The sequence below is a fragment of the Malaclemys terrapin genome, chromosome 3, assembly GCF_027887155.1.
Source record: "Malaclemys terrapin pileata isolate rMalTer1 chromosome 3, rMalTer1.hap1, whole genome shotgun sequence".
Classification (NCBI taxonomy): domain Eukaryota; kingdom Metazoa; phylum Chordata; order Testudines; family Emydidae; genus Malaclemys; species Malaclemys terrapin.
Genome location: NC_071507.1, coordinates 78741995 through 78756197, shown reverse-complemented (window position 1 = coordinate 78756197; position 14203 = coordinate 78741995). Strand labels below are relative to the sequence as shown.

The 14203-nt window shown below is 48.7% G+C and overlaps 1 protein-coding gene across 11 annotated transcripts in view; it reads right to left on the bottom strand.

Annotated features, from left to right (window-relative positions):
- The window catches only part of SIPA1L2 (signal induced proliferation associated 1 like 2), a 244219-nt gene that overhangs the window by 122990 nt on the left and 107026 nt on the right, over nucleotides 1–14203 (bottom strand). The window lies entirely within an intron of this gene.

The window sequence follows — 14203 nt, the reverse complement described above, 5'->3', positions numbered from 1 at the left end:
ATACATCTGTCTCCTTTTACTCCCTCCTCAGGTCTACTAAATTGAGATCCATGAAAGGACACTGTCAATACATCAAACCTATAAAATATAATAAAACATTTTAGTTGTTGCAAATCATATCAAGAGTGATAAATATTTTACACAATCAATGTGAAAATATTTTATATTACAACCATGTCACGTGTGGAGTTTATTTTTGCAATAGCTATGCAACTTATATACCACGTAACATTACAGTTTGTTTCAGAAATTAGAAACTGAATTTCTAATCCATAATTTGTTGATAGGGAAGGAAATTGTTAATGCTGCATATGCTGAACTGTTTCTTAAAACAGAAATAAAAGCTGCATGTTGACAGTTGCCAATTATAAAACTGTGAACTAAAACACCAATTAGGCAGAAAGCTATTTCTCTTTCATAGGTATCTCCTTAAAGGCACAAGCAAAGGAAGGGGGATGTGTAAATTTCTTTATAAACAAGCACCTGTTTGCTACCTTTCTATTTAATCTTTCCACAGCCTCTTGTTAAGTTTTCCTCTACTATTAAATCTGCAATTCAATGTACAGTAGTTCATAATGTCAACCACTGAGCTCACTATCATGGAAGGATATCAAGTGAGACTCTGTGCACAATTCATGTGTGTATATCCATATACATTATTATATTATATATATCAGGAACATGTAGGAAATTGAATGTCTAAGGTAGCATTCTAGGGGCAAAGAGGAGGAAAATTTAATACTGTGAATGTGAAATGTATCAAACATGTATGGTATTTACAGCAGCAGCAAAGTCAGGGATATACATGTAACTTTAATGAGCCATTTATTATCAAGGTCTAAGTCTAGATATTTCAAGTAAACAGAAGGAGAGGTTACTCACCTTGTACAGTAACTGGAGTTCTTTGAGATGTATGTTCCTGTGACTGCTCCACTTCAGGTGGGCCTGTGCCCTGCACCTTTGGAGATTTTCAGTGGTGGTGCCCATGTGGCCTGCACATGCACCCCATGCTGCGGCTAAATGGGGCTGTGTGGGTGAACTGCCCTTAGTTTCTTCTCCACTGCAAAGTCCCCCAGGAAACTCTAATGCAAAGGGGAAGGAAGGCAGATAGAAGAACACCCACAGGGACACACATCTCAAAGAACTCCAGTTATTGCACAAGTTGCGTAATCTCTCCTGTTTCAAGTAGTGTCTCTGGGAGTGCTCCACTTCAGGTGACTCCCAAGCAGTATTGCTCTAAGGTGGCAGGAGGTTTGAAGAAGAGTCCAATAGGGAAGCAAGGACTGCACTGCCTGCAGCAGCATTGGATCTTGCTGCCGGCACCAAAACATAATGATTAGAAAAAGTATAACCAGATGACCAAATTACCGTTCTACAGAAGTCTGCAATCGGTACATCCACATTGTGGAATGTGCTATCACTCTTAAAGGGGGTTGACCATGAGTTGTGTCGTAAAAGATCTTAGTACGACCGGATAGCCACTTTGATAACCTCTGTTTTTAAATTACTGAACGCTTGTTTCTGTCTGATTTGGATACAAATAGTCTTCTAAATATCCTATCTAGGTAAAAGGCTAATGCCCTCCTGACATATAGGGTATGGAATATGGCTTCTTCATTAGTCTGGTATGTTTTTTGAGGGGGTGGGGGGGAGAGACTAGAAGATGAATGGTTTGATTAATATGAAATTCTGAGGATATCTTAGGTAAAAATCTTTGATGGACCTGCAGTAACACTTTCTGGTTATTACCATAAAAGGGGGGGGGAGGGTCTGCCATTAAAGCCTCCAAGTCTCCAACCCTTTGGGTAGAAGTGAATGCTACCAGAGAGTCTTCAGTGATAAATCTAATAAAGAACACGTAGCTAGTGGCTCAAAAGAATGTTTCATACTGCATTTAAGGACTAGGTTCGGATCCCAGCTAGGAGTACTATTTCTGATTTGTGGGGAGATATTAGACAAATTTCATATGAATCTTGCCATAGCTGGGTAAGTGAAGAGTGAAAAGTCCCCAATGGGTGTGTGAAAAGCTGTTATTCCTGCTAAGTGAATCCTAATGCAATTCACAGAAAGACCCAATGTTTTCAATTACAACATATAATCCAATATTTTAAAAAGAGGAGAGCAAGTCTGAAAAATCTGATGACTATTACACCAAAGATGATATTTCCATTTCTTGGAGGTAAATACCTCTTGTAGACTTTCTACTATTTAATAAAATGTGTTGTACCTCTGATGAACAGGATACCTCTATTCCAGAGAGCCATTGAGGAACTTATTCTTGGAGCCTCACAATCTGTAAATTGTGGTGAAGTGTCTGATCTGCAGCCTGAGTCAGTAAGTGAGGACTGATTGGAAGCCTCCATGGAGGATAAGGGGTGAGTCTGATTAGATAGGTATACCAGACTTGTCTTGGCCACATTGGAGCAATTAATATGACTCTGGCCCACTCCTGTTTCTTCTCATTGAGAACCTTTAACAATAACGGTGAAGGTGGATACATGTAATGAAGTCCATCAGATGAGAAATGTATCTCATAGGGATTGGGGATTGAGACCCCCTCTGGAGCAATACCTGACGCATTTTGCATTGGCTGCTGTAGCAAATAGAGTGATCTATGGGAACCCCCACGCTAAGAATACCACCTGAAGGACTCAGCTGTTCAGTTCCCATTTGTAATTTAGAAAGCAATGTCTGCTGAGGTCATCTGCCATGGTTTTCTAAATATCTGGGAAGTAAGAAATTGTGATGACTATGTGGTTGGCTATGTACCAATTCCAGAGTTTTATCACTTCAGCACAGAGAGATGTGGAACGTGCTCCTCCCGGATGTTGATATAATACAATACATCCATGCCTAGTTGTCTGTCATCATTTTTAAGACTTTGATCTTATTAAAGGGAGACAGTTTCGGCAAGTATTTTTGACCACAATTTATAAAACATTCATGTGGAGAAGATGCTCTTGCAGTGAGCATTTGCCTTGCACTTGTGAGGTCCCAGATGTGCCCACCAAACAAAAAAAGCAAAGCAACTGATATTTTCACTACAGTAGGGGGGTTCTGAAAGAATGGGACACCTTCACAAGTTTTGGTCGAGTCCTTCCACCAGCTGAGTGGCTGCAGAACCTATTGGGGAACAGACAGTAACCTGCCTAGGCTGTGCTTACTTGGTTTGTAAACCGTTCAACACATCCCTGTAGACCTCAGAGATATAACCTGGCATGCTGCACTACAAAGTTGAAAGAAGCCAACATTTCCTGATATAATCTACCCAATCATCCAGATACAGGAAAACATCTATACCCCCAAAACATAGGTGGGCATCAACTACTACCATAATCTTTGAGTTTATCTTAGGTGCCAAAGGGAGCACCCAGTAGAGGTAGCGCTTCTTGCTGATTAGAAAATAAAGAAACCTCTTGTGTGAAGGGTAACAGAAATATGAAAATATGCATTTTGAAGGGCAAAAGTCATGAACTAGTCTTCTAATTCTAACAAGGAAATTATTGCTGTAAGGGTCACCATCCTGAATTTTTGCTTTTTTTGCGTACTTATTTAGAGACCTGAGGTCTAAAATTGGCCTCCATCCTTCATTCTTTTGAGGAATCTGGAAACACTTTGAATAAAATCCCTTTTTCCTGTGCTGTACAGGAACTGGTTCTATTGCTCCGAAACACAGAACTGAGGCCATCTCTTGCATCAGCAATTGATCATGAGAAGAGTCCCTGAAGAGAGATGGGGAGTGGGAAGGGATAGGAGGAATAGATTTGAAATGAATAGTGTAACCAGATGTTATGGCTTCCAAAAACCATTTGTCTGATGTTATATTTTCCCATGCAGCCTAAAAATGGGAGTAGTGGCATCCAAAAGGAAGGAGAGGTGTAAGATGTTGCAGCTGAAAAACCCAGTCAATTGGATGGTTGACTTGACCAAGCCATCAAAACTGTCGCTAGGAGGACGTAGATGGCTGAAAAGATAGAGCTGTAGCTGAGTCCACAATGAGCTTATGATCATCATAAGGGGAGGTCTTCTACAGTACTCTAAACCTCTCTTTGGAAGCCCAACAGCTGCAACCAAGATGTTCTTATGACCACTGCAGTGGATATAGATTGTGTTGCAATATCTGCAGCATCCAAGGAGACCTGGAGTGATGTCTTTGACAGGAGAGGACAGTCTTGTCTAATGGCCTTAAAGTGGTCATGATGGTCCTCTGGCAGGTGATCAATAAAGGAACGAAATTTGTTATAATTTAAATAGTTGTATTTGGCTATGAGTGCCTGATGGTTCGGTATTCTGAAGTAAAGAGTGGCTGAAGTGTAGGATTTGTGACCAAAAAGATCAAACCTCCTGTGGTCCTTACTGTATGGGGTGGATTTGGCATTAACGGCATCCACTACTAGGGAACTTGGAGCTGGATGGGAAAACAAAAATTCTGATTTCCTGGCATGGACATAATATTTTTTATCCATCCCCGTGAAGGAAGGCGGTGAAGTAGCTGGAGTTTACCCAATTAACTCTTAGCAGGCTCGATAAGAGCTTCATTGACCGGAATGGCAATTCTTATAGATGTCACAGTGTGCAAAATACGTAGGAGTTTGTGGTGGGACTCCTGAACCTCCTATAAGGGAATCTGAAGTGTGTCAGCAATTTCCTTCATCAGCTCCTGAAACTGCCTGAAGTCATCTGCCATAGAAGGTGGTGGAAGAAGGACAGCTTTGTGAGGCGTACTAGCGAAAGGTGTCATCTCCTAATCTGCTCTTGCTTCTTGCTCCTCAAAGGTTTCCTCCTCTGGCATAGGTGGTGGTATAGGAGGTTGAGGCAAATGGGCCCTTCTCTATTCCCGCCAGTGGTGCAAAGACCTTGTTGCAAATTGTTGACAATAGAATGCCCAGGGTCCTAGCAAGGCCACTGAGGGGGCCCTAAAGGCATAGGCGGAGTCATCCATCTGTGTTCCTGCCGTGTGGTTGTCATTTGAGGTCTATCCTCCTGTAATATGTCAGTGTAGGAGGGAAAGCAACGTGACCAAGAACAGACACTGGAACCCTGCACCAAAATTTGAGAATCTGAGGAGTCCTCTTCCATGTGCTCCAAGGGTGGTGGTGGTGGTAGTGGTGGGACTAGATATTCAGCTTGCAAAGTAAAGGGGGGTGAATATGATGATCTAGATCAGGGGAGGGCAAACTACAGCCCGGGGGCGCATCCTGCCCTCCGGACATTTTAATCCGGCCCTTGAGCTCCAACCAGGGAGCAGGGTTGGGGTCTTGCTCCGGTTGGCTCCCAGAACCAGTGGCATGTCCCTCCTCCGGTTCCTACGCATAGGGACAGCCAAGGGGCTCTGCATGTTGCTCTGCCCCCGTAGCTCCCACTGGCCAGGAACCATGGCCAATAGGAGCTGCAGGGGCGGTGCCTGCAGACAGGGCAGCACACAGAGCCACCTGGCCGCGCCTCCACGTAGAAGCTGGAGAGGGGACATGCCATTGCTTCTGGGAGCTGCTTGAGATAAGAACTGCCCAGAGCCTGCACCCCTTAGTCCCGCCTGCACCCCAATCCCCTGCCCTAATCCCCCTCCAAACTCCTCAGAACCCTCCTGCACCCCAAACCCCTCATCCCCAGCGCCACCCCAGAGCCCACGCCCCCTCCTGCCCCCAATTTCGTAAGCATTCACAGCCCACCATACAATTTCCATACCCAGATGTGGCCTTCAGGCCAAAAAGTTTGCCCACTAGATGATAGAGGAGTCAGTGACCAAGAGAGTCTTGATGCCGACAAACCCCCAGCACTCATTAACAGAGGAGACTCTGGCTCTGAAGACACGATTAGGTCCTTGGGGTACCTAAATTCTTGTGGTACCAATGGTATCAAATATTGGGTCGAGTGAGAACCTGGGAGGACAGCTTTAGTCCCAATGCAGCTGGTACCCAACTTTTGACATTTGGGTGAGTCAGCTCTGATTGCATGAGCACCATAGGCAGCCAAGTGGTCTTTTGTACTCTTGACTTTAGTGTTACCTGTACCAAGTGTTGTTCAGGGATGGGCTTAGAACTCTCTTCAACAGTGTCTTTGCTGCTCTGGGTACAACTACCCGTACTCGGTACTGAGTTTATATTAGATGACTGACTCTTCTTCCTTTGCGGTACCAGTATCAGTCAGAGAATGCATGAAACTCCCCTTGGGATGTGCGGTCTCCATAGCATTCTTGTGAGTCAGCGACCAAGGTATTCTTGGGCCTGGTCTACACTGAGTTTAATTCAAATTTAGCAGCGTTAAATCGAATTAACCCTGCACCCGTCCACACAACGAAGCCATTTATTTCAAAATAAAGGGCTCTTAAAATAGATTTCTGTACTCCTCCCCGATGAGCGGAGTAGCGCCAAAATAGATATTGTCATTTCAAATTAGGGTTAGTGTGGCCGCAATTCGATGGTATTGGCCTCCAGGAGCTATCCCACAGTGCACCATTGTGACTGCTCTGGACAGCAATCTGAACTCAGCTGCACTGGGTAGGTAGACAGGAAAAGCCTCGCAAACATTTGAATTTCATTTCCTGTTTGCCCAGCACAGGAGAGCATAGGTGACCACAGAGAGCTCATCAGCACAGATAACCATGCAGGACGATAATCGAAAAAGAGCACCAGCATGGACCGTATGGGAGGTACTGGATCTGATCACTATATGGGGAGAGGATTCAGTGCTAGCAGAACTTCATTCGAAAAGACAAAACTTTTGAAAAAAATCTCCAAGGGCATGATGGAGAGAGGCCACAGTAGGGATTCAGAGCAGTGCCGCGTGAAAGTCAAGGAGCTCAGACAAGCCTATCAGAAAACAAAGGAGGCAAACGGTCGCTCCGGGTCAGAGCCGCAGACGTGCCGCTTCTACGCTGAGCTGCATGCAATTCTAGTGGGGGCCGCCACCACTACCCCACCTCTGACCGTGGATTCCGAGGCGGGAGTAATCTCATCAGCCACACCTGAGGATTCTGCGGACAGGGAAGAGAAAGAGGAGGACGCCGAGCTTGCGGAGAGCACACAGCACTCCGTTCTCCCCAATAGCCAGGATCTTTTTCTCAGCCTGACTGAAGTACCCTCCCAAGCCAGTACCCAAGACCATGACCCCATGGAAGGGACTTCAAGTGAGTTTACCTTTTAAAATATAAAACTTGTTTTAAAAGCAAGCGTTTTTTAATGATTACTTTGCCCTGAGGACTTGGGATGCATTCATGGCCAGTACAGCTACTGGAAAAGTCTGTTAACGTGACTGGGGATGGAGCGGAAATCCTCCAGGGACATCTCCATGAAGCTCTCCTGGAGGTACTCCAAAAGCCTTTGCAGAAGGTTTCTGGGCAGTGCAGCCTTATTCCATCCTCCATGGTAGGACACTTGACCACGCCATGCTCGTAACAAGTAATTTGGTATCATTGCATGACAAAGCCTGGAAGCGTATGGTCCCGGTGTTTGCTGGCATTCAAGCAACATCCGTTCTTTATCTCGCTGTGTAATCCTCAGGAGAGTGATATCGCTCATGGTAACCTGGTTGAAATACGGGAATTTAATTAAGGGGACAGAGGTGGCCATTCCTACTGGGCTGTTTGCCCAGTTGTGGCTGAAAAGAAATCCTTCCCTGCAGTCAGCCAAGTGCAGAGGGGGTGGGGGGGAGGGGAAATTGGCGCTGAGCTTTTTGCCTTTGGCTAGCAGGAATCTTCCCGGATACCAGCCACACGGTTGGGGGCGGGGGGGTACCGCGATCATCCCAGAGAATTGGATGGGGGGGGGGGTTAGTTTGTTTTCTGCTGCTGAAGGTTAACAGGAAAACCGCAGCAGTCAATGGGCTTTGCTGGTATGTGGGAAAGGAGGGCGCAGAAGCCAAAAGACAATGGCTTACCATGGGTGCATGCAAGCCGAATTCTGTTGCCCGGACCTGCGTCTGTGATCTCTAACACCAAAGCCACAGGCACTCAATATTAAGATGGAAAATGCAACCTTGTACTGAAATCACATGTGCTATGTAATGTGAATAGTGTTGTTCACCGTGAAAGAGTATAAGCATTGTTCTGTAAAATGTATCTTTCTAAAAACTTCTCTCCTTTTTTCCATCCCTCCAGCAGCTGCAAATTTTTCAAGCCTCTCTCCTCCGTCCCGAAGGCTATCTCAGATAAGGCAGCAGAGAAAGAGGACGCGAGACGAGATGTTCTCGGAAATAATGGAATGCACCTGCAATGAAAGAGCTCATTTGAACGAGTGGAAGGACACGGTATCTAAATACAGGAAAGATGCCAGTGAACGTGAGGTCATGAGGGACACTCGAGATGAGAGGTGGCAGGCTGCAATGCTGGGGCTGCTGCGTGATCAAACAGACATGCTCCGGCGTCTGGTGGAGCTTCAGGAACGGCAGCAGGATAACAGAGTGTCGCTGCAGCCGCTGTATAACCTCCCTCCCCCCTCACCATGTTCCATAGCCTCCTCACCCAGACGTGTAAGAACACAGGGTGGGAGGCTCCGTGCACCCTCCCACTCCACCCCAGTGGACAGCCCAACCAAAAGGCTGTCATTAAATTGACTTTTTTCAGTGGCCTTTTACTTCCCTCCTATCCTCCTCCCAAACCTCATCCGGGTTACCTTGTCGGTTCTCTCCCTATGTTTATAATCAATTAATAAAGAATACATGATATTTCAACAATAGTGACTTTATTTCCTTTAAAAACAAGCTGTGATTTAAGGTGGGAGGGTGGTTTGCTTACAGGGAATGAGTCAATCAAGGGGGCGGATTTTCAAACAGAACTTTCACACCGTAGCCTGCCCAGTCATGAAACTGGTTTTCAAAGCTTCTCTGATGCGCAGCGCTTCCTGGTGTGATCTTCTAATTGCCCTGGTGTCTGGCTGCGCATAATCAGCAGCCAGGCGATTTGCCTCAGCCTCCCACCCCGCCATAAAAGTCTCCCCCTTATCCTCACAGAGATAGTGGAGCACACAGCAAGCAGAAATAACAATGGGGATATTGGTTTGGCTGAGGTCTGACCGAGTCAGTAACGAGCGCCAGTGACCTTTTAAACGGCCAAATGCACATTCTACCACCATTCTGCACTTGCTCAGCCTGTAGTTGAACAGCTCCTGATTCCTGTCCAGGCTGCCTGTGTATGGCTTCATGAGCCATGGCATTAAGGGATAGGCTGGGTCCCCAAGGATAACTATAGGCATTTCAATATCCCCAATGGTTATTTTCTGGTCTGGGAAGTAAGTCCCTTGCTGCAGCCGTTTAAACGGAGTAGTGTTCCTGAAGACGCGAGCATCATGAACCCTTCCCGGCCAGCCCACGTTGATGTTGGTGAAACGTCCCTTGTGTTCCACAAGTGCTTGCAGCACCATTGAAAAGTACCCCTTGAGGTTTATGTACTGGGTACCCTGGTGCTCCGGTGCCAAGATAGGGATATGGGTTCCATCTATCGCCCCACCACAGTTAGGGAATCCCATTGCAGCAAAGCCATCCACTATGACCTGCACATTTCCCAGAGTCACTACCTTTCGTAGCAGCAGCTCAGTGATTGCTTTGGCTACTTGCATCACAGCAGCCCCCACAGTAGATTTGCCCACTCCAAATTGATTCCCGACTGCCTGGTAGCTGTCTGGCGTTGCAAGCTTCCACAGGGCTATCGCCACTCGCTTCTCAACTGTACCAAGATGAGAGCAGCCCTTATTCTGACGCTTCAGGGCAGGGGACAGCAAGTCACAAAGTTCCATGAAAGTGCCCTTACGCATGCGAAAGTTTCGCAGCCACTGGGAATCGTCCCACACCTGCAACACTATTCGGTCCCATCAGTCTGTGCTTGTTTCCCGGGCCCAGAATCGGCATTCCACGGCTACAACCTCTCCATTAACAGCATGATCTCCAAAGCACCGGGGCCCATGGTTTGATGGAATTCCATGTCCATGTCTTCATTACTCTCGCCACCGCGCTGCCGTAGCCTACTCCTCGCCGCCTGGTTTTGCAGGTTCTGGTTCAGCATAAACCACACGATAACGCGCGAGGTGTTTACAATGTTCATGACTGCTGTCTTGAGCTGAGTGGGCTCCATGCTTGCCGTGGTATTGCGTGTGCACTGTTTACCCAGGAAAAGGTGCGAAACGGTTGTCTGCCGTTGCTTCCCTGGAGAGGGGGTAGGATGTACCCAGAACCACCCGCGACATTGTTTTTGGCCCCATCAGGCATTGGGATCTCAACCCAGAATTCCAATGGGTGGAGGAGACTGTGGGAACTATGGGATAGCTACCCACAGTGCAACGCTCTGGAAATTGATGCTAGCCCCGGTACATGGACGCATACCGCCGAATTAATGTGCTTAGTGTGGCCGCATACATTCAACTTTATACAATCTGTTTCCAAAATTCGGATTAATCCCGTAGTGTAGACATACCCTTGGAGATTTACTCCTTCCCTCCTCCTTCTTAGAGGCAGATGTCAATGAGGACTTTGATACCCTAGATGTACTTGGTGCTGTGTTACTGCATACATCTCTACGGGTCTCCAGTGATTGAGATTTTTATGTGGATGAGGCACTAGCAGAACTGGGAGTGTATGTACACAGTGGTCCTCCACCCTGGATCCAAAGATGATTGTAAATCTTGCTCCATCATTAGAAGTTTAAATTTGATCTCTCTATTTTTCCAAGATGAAGAAAGTACAGTTCTTGCAGTTACTGGAATATACAGATCACGCAAACAGTGGAGGCACTGGCAATGCCCATCACTTACTGGAATAAGCTCATGGCAGGAGAGGCACCTCTTGAATCATGGGGAGCCCAGCATACCCAAGTAAAATAATGAAAAATAACCCTTAGAAGGGGAAGCTCTTATCTATCTAACTCAGGGGTCTCAAACTCAAATGACCACGAGGGCTAGTTCATTGGCCCGAGGGCCGCAACACTGACACACACCCCCTCACTGCCGCCAGCCCTGCCGAGTCTCCACCCCTTCCATGGGGCCCCGCCTCTTCCCACCCCTTCCCTGCCCTCATTCCAACCCCTTCCCTGAAGTCCTCACCCCAGCACTGCCCCCTCCCTGCCCCCAGAGGGTGCATGATGGATGTGGCAGGGGCTCAGGGCAGGGAATTAAGGTGAAGCACAGGATTGGGGTGCAGGCAGGGGGCTCTGGGCAGGGAGTTGGGGTGCAGAAGGGGTGTGGGGTGCAGCAGGGGGCTCAGGGCACGGGGCTCAGGGCAGAGGTGCAGATGGGGTGGGATGCAGGCAGGGGGCTCAGGGCAGGGAGTTGGGGGGCGGGGTGCAGGAGGGCTTTGGGCTCCGGGGTGGCAGCGGCGCCGGCCCCGCTCTGGGAAGTAGCTGGAACCACGTCCCTGCGGCCCCTGGGGGAGGGGCACGCAGGGCTCTGCACGCTGCTTGCCGCGCCTCCAGGTACCGCTTCCAAAGCTCCCATTGGCCGCAGTTCCCCATTCCCGGCTAATGGGAGCTGCGGGGGGAGCGGTGCCTGGAAGCCAGGCCGGGAAGCAACACATGGACGGAGCCCTCTGCTTCTTCCCCCACCCCACCCCCTGCAGGGACATGATGCCAGCTTCAGGGAGCGGCGCGGGGATCGAGGGGGGCAATCCCATGGGTGTAGTTTGCCCACCCCTGGCCTGGAGGTAGGCCGGGGGGGGCGGGGGCGGGCCACTTGGCGGGCCACATGTTTGAGACCTCTGATCTAACTAAATCTGAAATTAATAAAAATTGTATTATTTTTAAGAAAAAGAAAAAAAGGGAACTGTTCCAACAAGTGTAAACACTAAGTGACTAATTATATGCTAACAAGTATCAGAGGGGTAGCCGTGTTAGTCTGAATCTGTAAAAAGCAACAGAGGGTCCTGTGGCACCTTTAAGACTAACAGAAGTATTGGGAGCATAAGCTTTTGTGGGTAAGAACCTCATATGCTAACAATTGCTGAAATATTAGAGAGAACAGGCACCTGGAGACTGTCTCATGCTGAAGGCAGTTGAAAAGGATCTGAGGGTGGTTTGCCTGCACTGTCGCATATAGCCTCAGCACAGGGCACAAGGATGAGTGGAGCAAATGCATGGGCACTGGCAGGACACTACTAGAAGAAGAATCCTAAAAAACCACTAAGCAGCATTCATTTTTACATTCCAAACCATTAAGGAATCAGTGATTGTAAAAGGTGTCCAAATGAGCATGCTGATTCCTGAAGTCATCTACCCACAGTGCAGTTAACAGCATGGCCAGCAGCACTGCAAGTTTCCCAACACTTAATTAGGAACATACCTCAAACCAAACCTGGAGGGACTCCCACTGTTTCAACCACGGTACCAATTAGTGACAACTGTCATTGTGGGTTGCTGAGTCTTTGCCCCCGGGAACAAGAATGACACCAACAATTTGTTTCACACAAGCTATAGAACAGCTATCAGATGGTAACAATTCCATTTCTTAGTATTTATATTTTGATTCATATACTCATCAAGTGTGCTGTTTCTAGTAAAGGAATCTTACAAACCTTCATTTCTAATGGTATCAAAGCAAATATTACCCCAAACATATTACATTTGGATCAACTGTTCCAAATGACAATAAGGGTTGTGTAGGGTTACCATACGTCCGGATTTTCCCGGACATGTCCGGCTTTTGGGGGCTCAAATCCCCGTCCGGGGGGAAATCCCCCAAAAGCCGGGCATGTCCGGGAAAATCGGGAGGGAGGGCTGGGCCGGGGTCGCGGGGCCGGGCGCGCGGTGCCGGGCCGGGAGCCGGGCCAGGGCCGCGGGGTCGGGCCGCCGAGGGGGTGCGCGGGGCCGGGGGGTCGGGCCGGGAGCCGGGCCGCCGGGGGGGTGCGCTGGGCCGCGGGGCCGGGAGCCGGGGAGTCGGGCCGGGAGCCGGGCCGCCGGGGGGGTGCGCTGGGCAGCGGGGCCGGGAGGTCGGGCCGGGAGCCGGGCCGCCGGGGGGGTGCGTTGGGCCGTGGGGCCGGGAGCCGGGGAGTCGGGCCGGGAGCCGGGCCGCCGGGGGGGTGCGTTGGGCTGCGGGGCTGGGAGCCGGGGGGTCGGGTCGGGAGCCGGGCCGCCGGGGGGGGGGGGGTGCGCTGGGCCGCCGGGGCCGGGAGCCGGGGGGTGCGCTGGGCCGCCAGGGGCCGGCTGGCAGTGCTGGGCGGGCCGGGGGTGGTCGGCCGGGGGCCGGGGCCGGCACCCCAGGGCCGCAGCCGACCCAGGCTGGAGCCGCCGGGGGGCCAGCCTGGGCCGCACCTCCTCCCCCCACACCGCCCCTTACCTGCCCAGGCTTCCCGCGAATTAAATGTTCGCGGGAAGCAGGGGAGGGGGCGGAGACTTTGGGGAGGGGGCGGAGTTGGGGCGGGGGAGGGGGCGGGGCTGGGGGCGGGGGCAGGGCCCCGTGGAGTGTCCTCCTTTTGGAGGCACAAAATATGGTAACCCTAGGGTTGTGTATATTGTATTATCTGAAGGAGTTCTGAGAAACTTGCCTCGCTAAAGAAAGGACATTCCATATTTTTTTTATTTTATTTCCTTCATTCTTATGCTCCACTTTGTCTTCCATAATAAGGCAACTTTTGTTCAGTCTTATCTGCAATCTGCTTAAGACTACTTTCCAATATTTTTGAAAATTGCAATTTTTGCTTTCTAAAACCCATTTAAAAAAACCATTCTCTCTGATTTGGCTTGTCCCGCTCTCCCCTTTTCTTTTTACTCTAATTTTTAACTCAACTGTCCATCTCTTCTCCATTTTCCGTGTAAATCAATCCCTTCTCCCAGGCTCTCTAACATATGCCAAATAGTCTCATGTCACCAGTTTTCATGGTTCTCCTTCACCCTGGAAACCCAACAGTCCCTATCCCTAATCTCCCAGACAGCTCAAGAGCCAGTCTGCATCCTTATCTCTGTCTTTCTTTACACAACTGTGGGTCTTTTTTCCTCCTCCTCCAACGAAGTTTCAGGTTCTTACTTTCTTCCCTTTCCTTGTCATCCAGTTCCCACAATTCTCTCCCCATTCTCAGATCTCTATAGCACGATGGAGGGAAGAACTGTACTGAATCTTATTGAGTCCCTTGCAGAGGGACAGAAGAGGAAGTAGTATGTCAATCAACGTGTTGCTTGCTGCTGCTCAAATTTGGCTGGGAAGGCACAGCAAGCATGACATTAGGAAGTCTCAGCTAAAGGCAGAGAACCTTTGTTATGGAGAGAGATTTTTATTAAAATGAGATAAAAACC